The 12,597-nt window shown below is 43.1% G+C and overlaps 2 long non-coding RNA genes across 2 annotated transcripts; both read right to left on the reverse strand.

The window, feature by feature from the left end:
- Positions 1 to 2,434: 2,434 nt before the first annotated feature.
- Positions 2,435 to 3,124, reverse strand: LOC122021897. The gene is made up of 2 exons (XR_006122685.1): positions 2,991 to 3,124; positions 2,435 to 2,593 (listed from the first exon to the last, which is right to left on the reverse strand). It is a non-coding gene; the product is annotated as an uncharacterized LOC122021897 (long non-coding RNA).
- A 3,290-nt stretch (positions 3,125 to 6,414) lies between these two features.
- On the reverse strand, positions 6,415 to 7,260 carry LOC122018962. The gene is made up of 3 exons (XR_006121963.1): positions 6,828 to 7,260; positions 6,597 to 6,728; positions 6,415 to 6,482 (listed from the first exon to the last, which is right to left on the reverse strand). It is a non-coding gene; the product is annotated as an uncharacterized LOC122018962 (long non-coding RNA).
- Between the last annotated feature and the right edge of the window lie 5,337 nt (positions 7,261 to 12,597).

Below are 12,597 nucleotides of genomic sequence, written 5' to 3' on the forward strand. Positions count from 1 at the left end.
CGCGACGCTGTCGCCGGAGCCATCGCTGGCCACCACCCCTTCTCATCTCCCTCTCCTCACCGTGCCACCACCTCTACTCTCGACGTCGGCCATGAATCCCCTCCTCCTCCTCGCGATGTCGCCGCTGGAAGCCTTCTCTTCCTCCTTGCAACGCTGCCGCCGAACGGACTCAGCAGCCCACCTTTCCCTCTGCTCTCCCTCTTCTCCGTCGCCTCGCGCACAGGAGGTCTTCCACAAGTCCTCCGTCGCCGCCAAGGGGCTGGCCACGCCACCCTCGTCGTTGCCGGCTACCGACTCCACCACCTCCTCTCCACGCCGATCGCTAACGCCGCAGGGAGCCACTTCCCCTCGTGCCGCCTCTAGCCACCATCTCCTCCTCTTTGATTTGCTGCCTTCGCTGCACATCAGATCACCTTCGCTGCTCGCCGGACCACCCACTCAGCACGCACGACCGTCTCCTTTCTCCGCCTTGACTCTGCCGAAGAGGTTCTCCTTTATATGTTCGGCGCTGCCCCGCCGGAAGGTTCGCCGCAGCCTCACCGTGAGCCTCACAGTGGACACTCCCCGAGCCGCAGCCATTCCCCATCGTCGTAGATGAACTCCGATCCACATTGCCGTACAATTTTGACATCGATCCGGTATTCGATCCACGCCGCTGTGCACTTTCGGCACTGATCGGGCCTTCGTGCCATCATCGTATTTCGTCCTTCGAGCAGTCGTTATATTTCGACTTGTGTGCTTATTTTATATTCTTGTCTGTGTACTGATGCTATATCCCGGCCTGCGTGCCAATCTAGTTTTTCGATCTACATGCCGATCTCGTGTCCCGGTCTGTGCTGATTTCGTGTCTCGGCCTGCGTGCCGCTAGTACCTCTCGGTTTGCGCGCCGATCTTATGTCCCGGCCTACGTGCTGGCATCTTATCCCGGTCTGCGTGTCGGTGTCTTATCCCGGTCTGCGTGCCAATGTTTTATCCCGACCTACAACTCGTCCTCCGGGTCTGTGCTTCGTTCAGCTTCTCGTCGTCAGATCCAGCTCTCCACCTTGATCGGACGTCGCCTACTCTTCCGGGTCCCATCAACTCGCACCGCGTCCCATCCGAGGGCGCCCCCCTAGGCCAGGGTACGTTCTCCGTTCATATTCTATGCATATTTTATTATTTTATGGCTTAATCTTGTATTCATATATTCGTTGGATCTGCCTCGAGCATCGGGGTACCGGGCGCCAGGTCAACCCGGTCGTTGGCTGCAGGATAGCTTTGACCAGAGGACTTCTGAAGACTTGGTCAACACAGAAACCATCTCAGCACACCCCCTCTCCGGGACATCGCGACTCAGTCAACATTCTCACCACCTCACCCGACGATCCTTCTGACTCAATTTCCGGACGGGATCACATATGAAGAACTCTAGTCATGGTTGGTAGGTATTTCAGTTGGACTTCATTGAATACACCATAAAGTTACATTAGAGAGCTTTTGTAATATTTCTCCATCATTTTGCTCCATCACCATTGGAATACCAAATCTTGTCTTTCAACTAATCGATTATACACTCATTCTAGATAATAAATCTCACTCTCCCTTCCTATTTCGGGATTATGATTTTTTCGATCTCCTATCATCTCCAACAACAACATACCAAAACTATAGACATCATATTTATATGACACGATCCCGAAATTCTTACAATACATCTCAGGAGCAATATATCCCATTGTGCCTCTCATTGCAGTCATTGTCACGATACTAATATCCCTTGAGCAAAGCTTTGCTAGTCCAAAGTCTGAAATCTTTGGATTTAAATCATAATCCAATAGAATATTATGTGGCTTAATATCAAAATGCAAAATACGTTGTTCACATCCTTGATGTAAATACTCAATGCCTCGAGCAATGCCTATTGCAATGTTCAACAATTTCTCCATGCTCAATGATTTTTTGCTTCCTTTGTCTTGTCTTGAGAAAATATACTTCTCCAAGGACTCATTTGGCATGAACTCATAGACGAGAGCACGAGTTGATCGTTCTGAGCAAAATCCCAACAAACGAGTAATGTTAATATGATGAATCCTTCCAATGGTTGCAACTTCATTTGTGAATTCTTGGCCCTCCCCTTTTGAACTCTCGAGCATCTTAACTGCTACCGGAATACCGTTCGATAGCTCCCCTTTGTACACACTTCCATATCCACCTTGTCCCAACTTATTCTTGAATCTTATTGTGATCTTTTTAATATCAGAAAAAGAGTATCGAGTTGGTTTTGCATCACCATATGTTGCGAGAAATTGTTCTACCTTGATACGAATTTCTTGATCCCTTTCGGACGTCTTTAATATGTACAATATAATAAGAGATGCTAATGCAATTACAAGACCACCTATACATGTTCCTGCATAGAAACGAATCCTTCAAAAGATTTTTTTTAGAATAGAAAGAATCAATAAAGAGATTGAACTAGTAATATTATAAAATTTATATTTAGTTCTAATGAATTGACTATGTAGAATTTATTTTCTCAAATAATTGTTTGCTCAAGAATACATATTAAAGTGGTACAAGGACTCACCAACTATGAGCCCAATGTTTGTTGTTCCTGTAAATAAAGAAAGCAAACAATTAGTAATGATTTAATTTTTTTTTCATCCAAATATTATTACATCACGAACGCAGCAAAGAGTTCTCTGTTTTATCTAAAGACCGATCTGAGTTCTCTGTTTTATCTAAAGATCGATGTGCTACTTTTGAAGTTAATTTTTTTTTCTTTAAATTGGTTTAAAATTCCAGTTGGGTAACTCCAAATCGATATAGCATGGCAAAGACAGAATAGTAAAATACCTTTTGCAATGTTAATTTCCGTAACGATCAATTTGTTGAAAAAGTAAAATGTAATTATTAAAAATGAAAAATGACAAGGTTACCTTAATAAAAATTTGTCATGTTTTTGAACAAGAGAATATAAAAGAACGTGAGAACATTGGAACGAAGATTACCATGGCGCCTCGCTAAGCAGGCAGTTTGGTTTCTTCTGCGGCTAAATCCACATTGCTTTCCTTCTATCTGGCAGTCTCTGCACATCTCCCATTCTGGAATATTAAGAGATACATCCATCTGTAGAGTTTGATTGAATCCCTGAAACTGATCTCCAAACTTTCGTCCGTCTACATATCCGATTGGACCACCGATTCCAGTGGTCACGCATCCTGATGGGAGCTGGTCCATGGAAGCCGAAGCATCCGCTGCATAAACCAACTGCCCTTCACTCCCATCGCGAAGGCACGAGATAGGTCCGGTGATCCAATCCGGATCTGTTGCTATTTCACTCGAGCAATTCACCAGCATATAATCGTAGCCGTAGTCGTGGTAAATTGAGCCGGTGAGATTGGTGGAGCTGAGCTTCTGCAGTGGACACCGAGCCCATTCATCGCCTTCTACCTTGATTCTAACTGAATCAGTGTCGAATTTGATGATCTTGCAGGGCCCTAAACGAGGAAGCGTGATGATGGCGTCACCGGTAGTTTTCGAGCATGAGACCTCCAAGCCCTGAACGCCGCGGTACACTAGAGCATTTAACTATATGTATTATTTGTTGACGATAGGATTTATATATTTTATTAATGATAATATTTAGTATTATTATAAAGTGAAAAATAAAAAAACATATAAAATAAGAAAATATATAAAATACTATAAAATAAATAAGTATTTCCTAATAATAATTATTTTCTAATAATTAAGAAATAAATAAGTATTTACTAATAATAATTATTTCCTAATACGCCCTCTCAAGATGGTGTCCCAGAAATGATATCAATTTTGTTGCAAATAGTAAACAGTCGAGGTCGAGAAAGTGACTTGGTAAGTGCATCATTCAACTAATCCTAAGCAAGAAGAGTAACTCGTAGTTCAGAGGTATGCTCCATATCACGAACAAAGTGATAGTCAATAGCCAAATGCTTCATCCGAGAGTGAAAAATAGGATTAGTTGAAAGATAGGTGGCACCCAAATTATCAGTGAAGAGCACAGTAGGCGTGGTAACCGAAAGAAGCAGGTATGTCAAAAGTGACAATCCATTGGATCTCAGATGTCGCAGAGGCAATGATGCGATATTCAGCCTCAGTCGAAGAGCGCGCAACTGTGCGCTGTTTGGTAGATTTCCAGGAAATCGGATTAGCACCCAGAAAAATAATAAATACACCCGTAAAACACCAATCATTTGGATCTCTTGCCCAGTCTGCATCGGAGAACCCATGAAGAGTAAGAGGTGTATCCGCAAGAAGACGAATGTCAAGATCCCTAGTACCATTGAGATATCGAAGTAGACATTTCATAGCGCCCCAATGCGTCTCTAAAGGAGCATGCATAAACTGTGAGAGCTTATTGACCGTAAAGAAAATATCAGGACGAGTCATATGGAGATGTTGTAAACTCCCAACCACTTGTCAGAACTTAGTCACATAAAAAAACAAAGATCCATCATGTAAAGTAAGACGAGAGCCAGTAGCAATAGGAGTGGATGTCACGCCCCCAGAGGAGTCCTTACCGAAAAAATTTCGGCAGCATCTCCCCTGTATGGGTGACAATCTGAGGCATACATACATACAAAAATACATCAGCCACATACGACTAGAATATATTTACACAACCACGCAGTTATATAATCAGCCCACTCGGCTGGAACAGAAATAAACACAACCACGCAGTTATATAAATATATTAATCAGGCCACACGGCTGTACTAAAATCAACACAGCGAAAATCACAAACAACGATCACAAAACACAAAGCAACTAACTGCGAGCCGGCTCGACTTGACACAATAATATCAAACCAAATACAAGATACACAAACACAAGAACAAGAAACAAAACCAGAACACAAACACAAATAACGTACGGTATACAAAAACCATAATGTCGTCCTCGAATGTGACGTGGGACTGGCGGACAGGATCTCCAGGCGACTCCATAAATCCTTTACCTGCTACCTGGCGAAATTACCAATATACGGGGTGGTGAGTATAAAGACTCAGCGGATAATAGACAGATAGTGCATGAGTATAGTAAAGAACTAGAGATGCAAAGGTATACAGTCTCGTATGGAAATAGCAGATACTACAGTGATATCATAATAAGTGTCCATACCTGAAACCATATCCTAGGCTAGTAATAGGTCACAAGTAGCAAAGATCTGCTACCGTACTGCTCATACTACAGGGATAGCATGTGAGGTATATACATAATACCAATAAGTGAGTCAGTGTCTAAAACACAAACAACTGATGTATATCTCAACATATGTAAGCATAACAACATAAACAACAACAGCATAAACTAGCAATAACAGCAGCATAAACAAGCAACCAACGGATATAATAATAACATCGTATGCACGGATGGTCACCCCGCCCACCTCTCTGCACCATGACCCCTGTATGGTCGAGAGGCCGGATCGATGACAACTGTACCACCCAAAGGCCGCCACTACTCTCGAGTGACCGGATGGACAGGTGCATAGTAGATGAATAGCTACATCTGTGACGGGGGTCCCTGTTGCCCGCGACTCCAACTATCACTACCCATGAGTGTGTGAGTGAGGGGCACGACAAGACAAGCGGCACGCTCCAGCTACCACTACCCATGAGTGGCCGAGCGTGCGGCCCAAGCCAACGACCGTCTCAACCACAAGGGAGCCAAAGTCGCCGGCAATGCATGCAATGACATGATGTGAACCATGCAGCAGTCATCATATATATATAAACAGAAACAGGTATGCTACATGAAGCCAGCATGCTCAATAAAAAACATGAATAAATAGCAGTCTAAGCAAGTAAACATGGTATCTGGTATTTATATATCCAGTATCTAGTAACTAGTATATGGTGTCCGGTATCTGCTAAATATCATGAATAGCAACGAGAGACTGTATAGATATAGAAATGAGTAGCTCAAAGATTGAGTGGAAGTATCAAACGCAAGAAAAATATGAGTGGAGTCAAGATAAACACAATAACTATCTGAACATCTAGCTCATGCACTAAAATCAATGTGCTAAAGAGATAAAGTAAGAAATACCCGCCTTTATATGTAGACCATGTCCAGTATTCCCATGTCAAGACGTTTGTCCCGAAATCCAAGTCTTGTGATCACAATACGCATAACGTAACTAGTCAAATAGGAACTAGTTAGTTGAATCCATCATGAACCAAATAACCACCTTAACATCAATCTGATCAAGAATCAATAAACTCTTATCATTCCATAACCCAATCTGTAGCTCAATCCAAATAAGCTAATCCATGACTAAATCATTCATCCTCTAGACTAATCAATTTCAAGCTTAAATACTCATATAAAGTAGTCTATAATCCAATAGATTCAACTACACATATATCAATGCTAACCACTCACCAGAACTGATGGCTCCGCCAATGACTTATAGCTGGTATAACTCTCTGCTAGCGAAGATGAAATCACTGTCCCTCCTAATCAAACATACGAAAATTAATCCAAATCAATTGCTAACTAACCTCTATTCAACATATCATATCTGAATATCTAACACAAATCAACCAAACTTAGATCAAGTAATTTGTTACCTATGGCTCCATCTTCTTCTCCAAGGTTGTTCATCAATCCAACAACTACTCACTGAAGTGGAGGCCATTGACAGCATTGACGACACGAACAGCGACAGCAAGAGGAATTAAGCGTTTCATCGAACATATGATCTGCATCATCACATGACCAAATGAGTAATACGTCGATACAAGAGTGGTGATGATAGATACCTCTGAATCATAGCCATGGCAGAGAAATACAACTACTACCTTCACCGGACTGGTGGTTGTAGCGACACGGAGTTAACCAAAGCTAGGGCACAACCCAGCAGAGCTTGCAGCAATGAAGTCGGCAGAGACGCGCGAGGGAGAGGTCTAGCACTGGACCGGGACACCGGGATCACTCCGCAAGTGGCTCGAGTCGGAAGAGGAGAATGAGGTAGAGTGGAAATCGGAACACAAGATCGGCAACGACATCAACGTGCGGTGGAGTCGTGAGGGCTCAGCACCAAGAGGTACAAAGAACACCGCTCGACTGTCGACGATGGCGGATCGAGAGCTTGCTGTGCCTGGTTTTCCGGCGAGTATCCGCGGCTAGGGATGAAAGAACAATGGCTGGATTGAGGCTTGGGCAGTCGGCGTCGGTGAGAAGAGATGGAGGCTAGGGCACGAGTGAAGAAGATGAGAATGGGGATTGGGTGAGAAGGCGTGCGGCAGTGAGGGAGAAGGAAAGAAAAGAATCGGGAAATTTGTACTTAGGTTTTAAATTCATTAAAACCTAAGTTAACTCCTCAATCACTCCCACTTAAATGGTGCTCCAAACAGGTCTTTTCCCAAACATATAATTGATCCCCTTAAAATACGCCAACCGGGCTCTGAAAAATTCTCAGAAAATTCCTAAAAATTCCTGAAAAATCCAATAAGATTATTTGTTAAATAACCTTATTATTTACTTATAATTTTGGACATCGTATTTTACAGTGGACACCGGCTTAGAGTCAAGCATGTGGTGTTTGGAGAGAAGATCAATGACATACTTTTGTTGAGACAAGAGAAGACAATTTGATGTTGGACGAACCTCAACACCGCAGAAGAGGGAAAGCCCCAAGATCCTTAATTGCAAATTTTGCATGAATATTACATACGATGATGTCAACAGAAGAAGCATCACTCCCTGTAATGATTAGATCATCAACATATACAAGGAAATAGGTAAGAGTATCATCCCGAAAATAAACAAATAAGAAGGTGTCAGCCCGAGATACAACAAAGCCAAGAGAGACCAAGAAAGCGCGAAGCTCCAAATACCAAGCACGCGGAGCTTGCTTCAGGCCATAAAGCGCCTTATGCAAATGACACACATGATCCAGAAACTCAGCACTGTGCATACCCAAAGGTTACACCATATAAACCTCCTCTTCAAGGTGACCATTAAGAAATGCATTGTTGACATCAAGTTGGCAAAGACACCACCCCCGATTCACAGGCAGACTAAAAACAATGCACATTGTTACTTGATTAATAACAAGGCTGAATGTATCATGAAAGTCAACACCAGGACGTTGATGAAACCCCTTAGAAACAAGGCGAGCCTTATACCGATCAATTGAGCCATCAGAATTACACTTAATGCAAAACACCCACCTGTTGCCCACAAGATTTTGGTTTGGCGAAGGCGGGGCAAGTGTCCAAGTCTGAATACGAAGAAGAGCATCATACTCTTTGTGCATGGCATGTACCCAATTCAGATTTTTGAGCGCCTGCGTGACAGAGGTGTTGGTTGGTCCTAGGAAGATCGTACCGGTTCCAGTGTACAAAAATTTTGTACAAGTGTTGAACCTTTAAACAACCTATTGTGTTCTTTAGAAATTAAATTCGGAATCGCAAATGGAACTTAACATTATTGATTCCAAATTTAACTTATCTGTTCTTAGTGGGTTAGACTTGGATCGCAAACAATACTTAACATTATAGATCCAAATCCACCTAGGTTACAAATTTAATTAAATATTTATTTCGGAAATCGGCTCCCAGGTCAAACATGGCGAGACACTTGGCCTTCTTGGGTATGGGAACATCCACCACTGCCTCAACAAAGCCTCTTAACGAAATTCAATATTTAATTTCCTTATATAACTCTAGGTTTAACCAAAAGAAACAATAGAATCACAAGATAGACAAATAAAATAAAAGAAACACAACTTCGAATTACAAATCCGAAAATCTAGAATCTCTAGCCTCTTGTGTTTGGTATTTCAAAAACTATACAAATAAAACTAGTATTATGCGGAATAGAATTACTAGTTATACCTTTCTTTGTAAGCAACAACCTCTTGATCTTCTATTGTATTCCTCTTTACCTCTTGGACATCGTGTGGGTGATGATCTTCCAAGATGCAAAGCCACCCGAGCCTTCTTCCTATACAATCCAAGTTTCGGCCACCTTCCACCTCCAAGGGATGCTAGGGTGCAATACCTCCTTCACTCCTCCTTCAAGCAAAACCGACCACCAATGCCTCTCCAAGGATCAATGTTGTTGGCCACAAGAAGAAAGAAGGAAAAGAGAAAGGGTCGACCACCAAGGATAGAAGAGAGGAATAAAATAGGTTGTGTCCCATGAAGGCACCCTCTACCTCTTGTTGGTGCGGGAAACATCCGACGATCCACCGTTATTTTGATAATGGCAAAGGAATTCAAAGTTAAGTTATTTTGTGATCTAACGTACTTAATTGAGTGTTTCAGGAAAGTCCTAGCTGCGGTTAGGCAGGTAGAAAACCTTAGGGGGTAATAACCCTAAGTCATAGGGGGCGGTAACCATATGCGGAAAGTCTTGGAGGGTCGAGAGCTTCAGGCAAAAGTCCTAGGGGGGTAACCCTAGGTGGAAAGTGTTGGAGCAATCCCAATGGTCTGTGGGATCATGTGTTTTGGTGTTTGGGAAAAGAGTTTAAGTTAGGTTTACCCTTGTTATTTGATATGTGTACTTGAGTTGTGCAGGACTGCAGGTGACACATGTGACTCCGGTTGACAGCTTCGGGTCCGGTGAAGGATGGAGCATCCGAGGGACCATGGACAAGGCAGCAAGGACAATGGCCGAGGGAAGCGACTTCGAGGCATACGCGAAGGATGGCATTGGAGACAAGCCGCGGGCTTGGATGCATCCGAGGGACGAGAAGCAAAGGAAGTAGGCTTGAAGGCAAGAGGTCAAAGCTGCAAAGGAAGTATCAAATGAGTCATAAGGGTGAGGGTACGAGTGCATGAGAGATTGTACTCGGAGTAAAATCCTAGTTTTAGGGGTTTACTGTAGCGGCACTGTAGCAGTTACTGTAGCGTACTGTAGCAGTTACTATAGCGCACTGTAGTAGTCGACTGGTGATGGATCTGTCGACTGATGCACTGTAGCATAGCCGTTGAGAGAGCCGTTGGGCTGGCATCAGTCGACTGGTGCAAGGACCAGTCGATTGGTAACGGGCAAATCAGGTTCTGATTTGTTCAAAGCTCTATAAGAAGGAGCTTGGTATGGCCGGCCAAGGTGACGAAATTAGACTTGGTTAAAGCCTAATTAGTAGTTACAAAAGTGCTCAAGGTTTCCCTTGTGTCCAAGAGGTCTTGGTGAGTTTGTGGTGAGGTTTCTCCACCCACAAGGAGGTTTGAGCTAGCCGGAGTTTCCGGGGGGCTAATCCACCAACGGATAGGGATCGTCCACCTCAAGGACAAGCCGTGGAGTAGGAGCCCTAATCTCCGAACCACGTTAAACGAACGTGTTAGCGGTTTGCTTGCTCTTTCTTGTAGTATTTAGCTTTCTACTTGTTTGTATTAGTTTGTATTTCCGTTGCGCACTAACAAGTGTAGGGTGAAAGCGAGTATTTGGGGGCGCCGTCTATCCAACCCCCCTTCAAGCCGACCGCCGATCATCCAATAAGTGGTATCAGAGCCAGGTTGCTCTCCGTTGGATTAACCGCCAAGGAAGCACAAGATGACCGGCTTGATTGAACCGCCAAAGCTTGAAGGTAGAGGCTTATGGGACATCACGTATTGGATGGTGAAAATGGAGGTGTTCTTCAATACGGATTGGGACACCATGATGGTGGTAAAAGAGCCATTTGAAGTCCCGAAGGACAAGAAAGGGAAGAAACTCCGACCGCGTCATTGGACGGAGGATCAAACCTCACGATCGGAGGCAAACAATAAGGTAATATCAATTTTAATTGATATGTTGCCTTCTAATGTGATGAGGTGTGTAGGTGAATACGAGAATGCCCATGAGTTGTGGAGCAAAGTGAAGAAATTTCCATGGGAGGAATTCATGCCTACACAAGAAGAAAGAAAATCTGAAGAAAGTGATGAAGTGGTCCAAGAGGAGAAGAAGGACCAATCGGATGTGGAGCCCAAGGAGATGGGCTTAGTAGCTCAAGAAGAGGAGGTGGAGCAAATGGAAGTTGAGTCACACTCAACATTTGAGGAGGAGAAGGAAGATGAAGCATCATCAACATCCTCAAGGGTGGAAGAAGAATCCAAGACGGATGAAGAAGAGGTCTTGGAGGTCAACCTAGTGAGCACCTCCACCGAAGTGAAGTCAAAAGATCATATAATATGCTTCGGGTGCAATGAGAAGGGACACTACAAGAATAGGTGTCCTATGGGTAAGAAGAAGGTAAATCCTAAACCCAATCAAGTTATTTTAAATTCTAATGTGGGTTGTAGGAATGAAGAAGTCCAAAAGAAGAAGATGCGCATCATATGCTTCACGTGTGGAGAGAATGGTCACTACCACACCAAATGCCCCCAAAAGGGGGAAATTAAGAAGCTTGCGCAATTAAAGAAATGGGAGAAAGAGAAGAAAAAGAAGAGGAGCTCAAGTCAAGGGGGAGCTTCAAGGGTAAGGGAGGTATACCCTAATTTGAAGTGTAATTCAAATTCAAATTCTTATGTTCCCATGCATGCTAGGAGAAATAATGATTATCATTATGTAGCAATGAAAAATTTTGGATTTAGATATCATGATAGGAGTAGGGTAAATGTGGATCATAACCCTAGGAAATCTATGCATGATAAATTTAGAAATGATAGACCTAAGGAGACCCAAGGCATTAATCCCAAGATGGGGAGACATATGCCTAGAAAGGGTAAGTCTAGGAATGTCCAAGGTGGACATGTTGACTCTAGGGTTAGGAACCTAGAAAGGGAAAATCAAGCTTTGAAGTCAAAGCTTGATAATTTGGAGAAATTCCTTAAGAGATTCACTATTGGATCTAAGGGATTAAATATGGTGTTGGGTAGTCAAAGACCCAACAATGATAGATCGGGCTTGGGATACCGATCTAGTCCCTCCAAGGTCAAAAGGAGACCATGTGCTAGGGTGGCACATGATAAGGGCAACGGAGAGTCATCCAAGACCAATAAAAAGAAATATGCTAGGGTTGCATATGATTATGGCAAGGATGATGTGTCCAAGGTGCACCATTGTGGTTTAGCCATAATGGAGAAAGTATCTAAGAAGATGGTTAAGGCTAAGAGCTCTAGGGGAAGCTCAAAGAGTCAAATTGGGACCCATGGCCAATGGATCTCAAGTGGGTACTACTTGGGAGTCTAGAGGAGCCATGGAGTGTGCCAAATGGTTTGGAGACGGACTTAAGTCTTAAACCTAGGGATTTGGCACACATGGATTGTGTTTCATGCAAGAAATATGACATTTGGGGGTCATATGACATGATAATTGGTTTTGGATGTATAGATGCCATATAAACCAATGCTAGGGATGCATTGTGGGTTGGTATGGGCAAATACATCAAGAGGAAGTCAAAACTAGGACTTTAGGTCAAGGTTCAATTGAACAATTTAGCTAGTTTTGGATTTTGTGTCAATCTTGGAATTTGTGATAGATACATTTTGTAATGTACTTTTCCCAAGTAGACAAGGGTACAATAGACCTCTCCACAAAATTTGGGAATTTTTGGAGGTCTGTGGAATTTCTGGTGCATTTCTGAAGTTGGCCTGAAAAGGTTGATTTTTTCAGAAATATGGTACCAGTCGACTGGTACAG

The sequence above is a fragment of the Zingiber officinale genome, chromosome 9A (assembly GCF_018446385.1).
Source record: "Zingiber officinale cultivar Zhangliang chromosome 9A, Zo_v1.1, whole genome shotgun sequence".
Taxonomy (NCBI): Eukaryota; Viridiplantae; Streptophyta; class Magnoliopsida; order Zingiberales; family Zingiberaceae; genus Zingiber; species Zingiber officinale.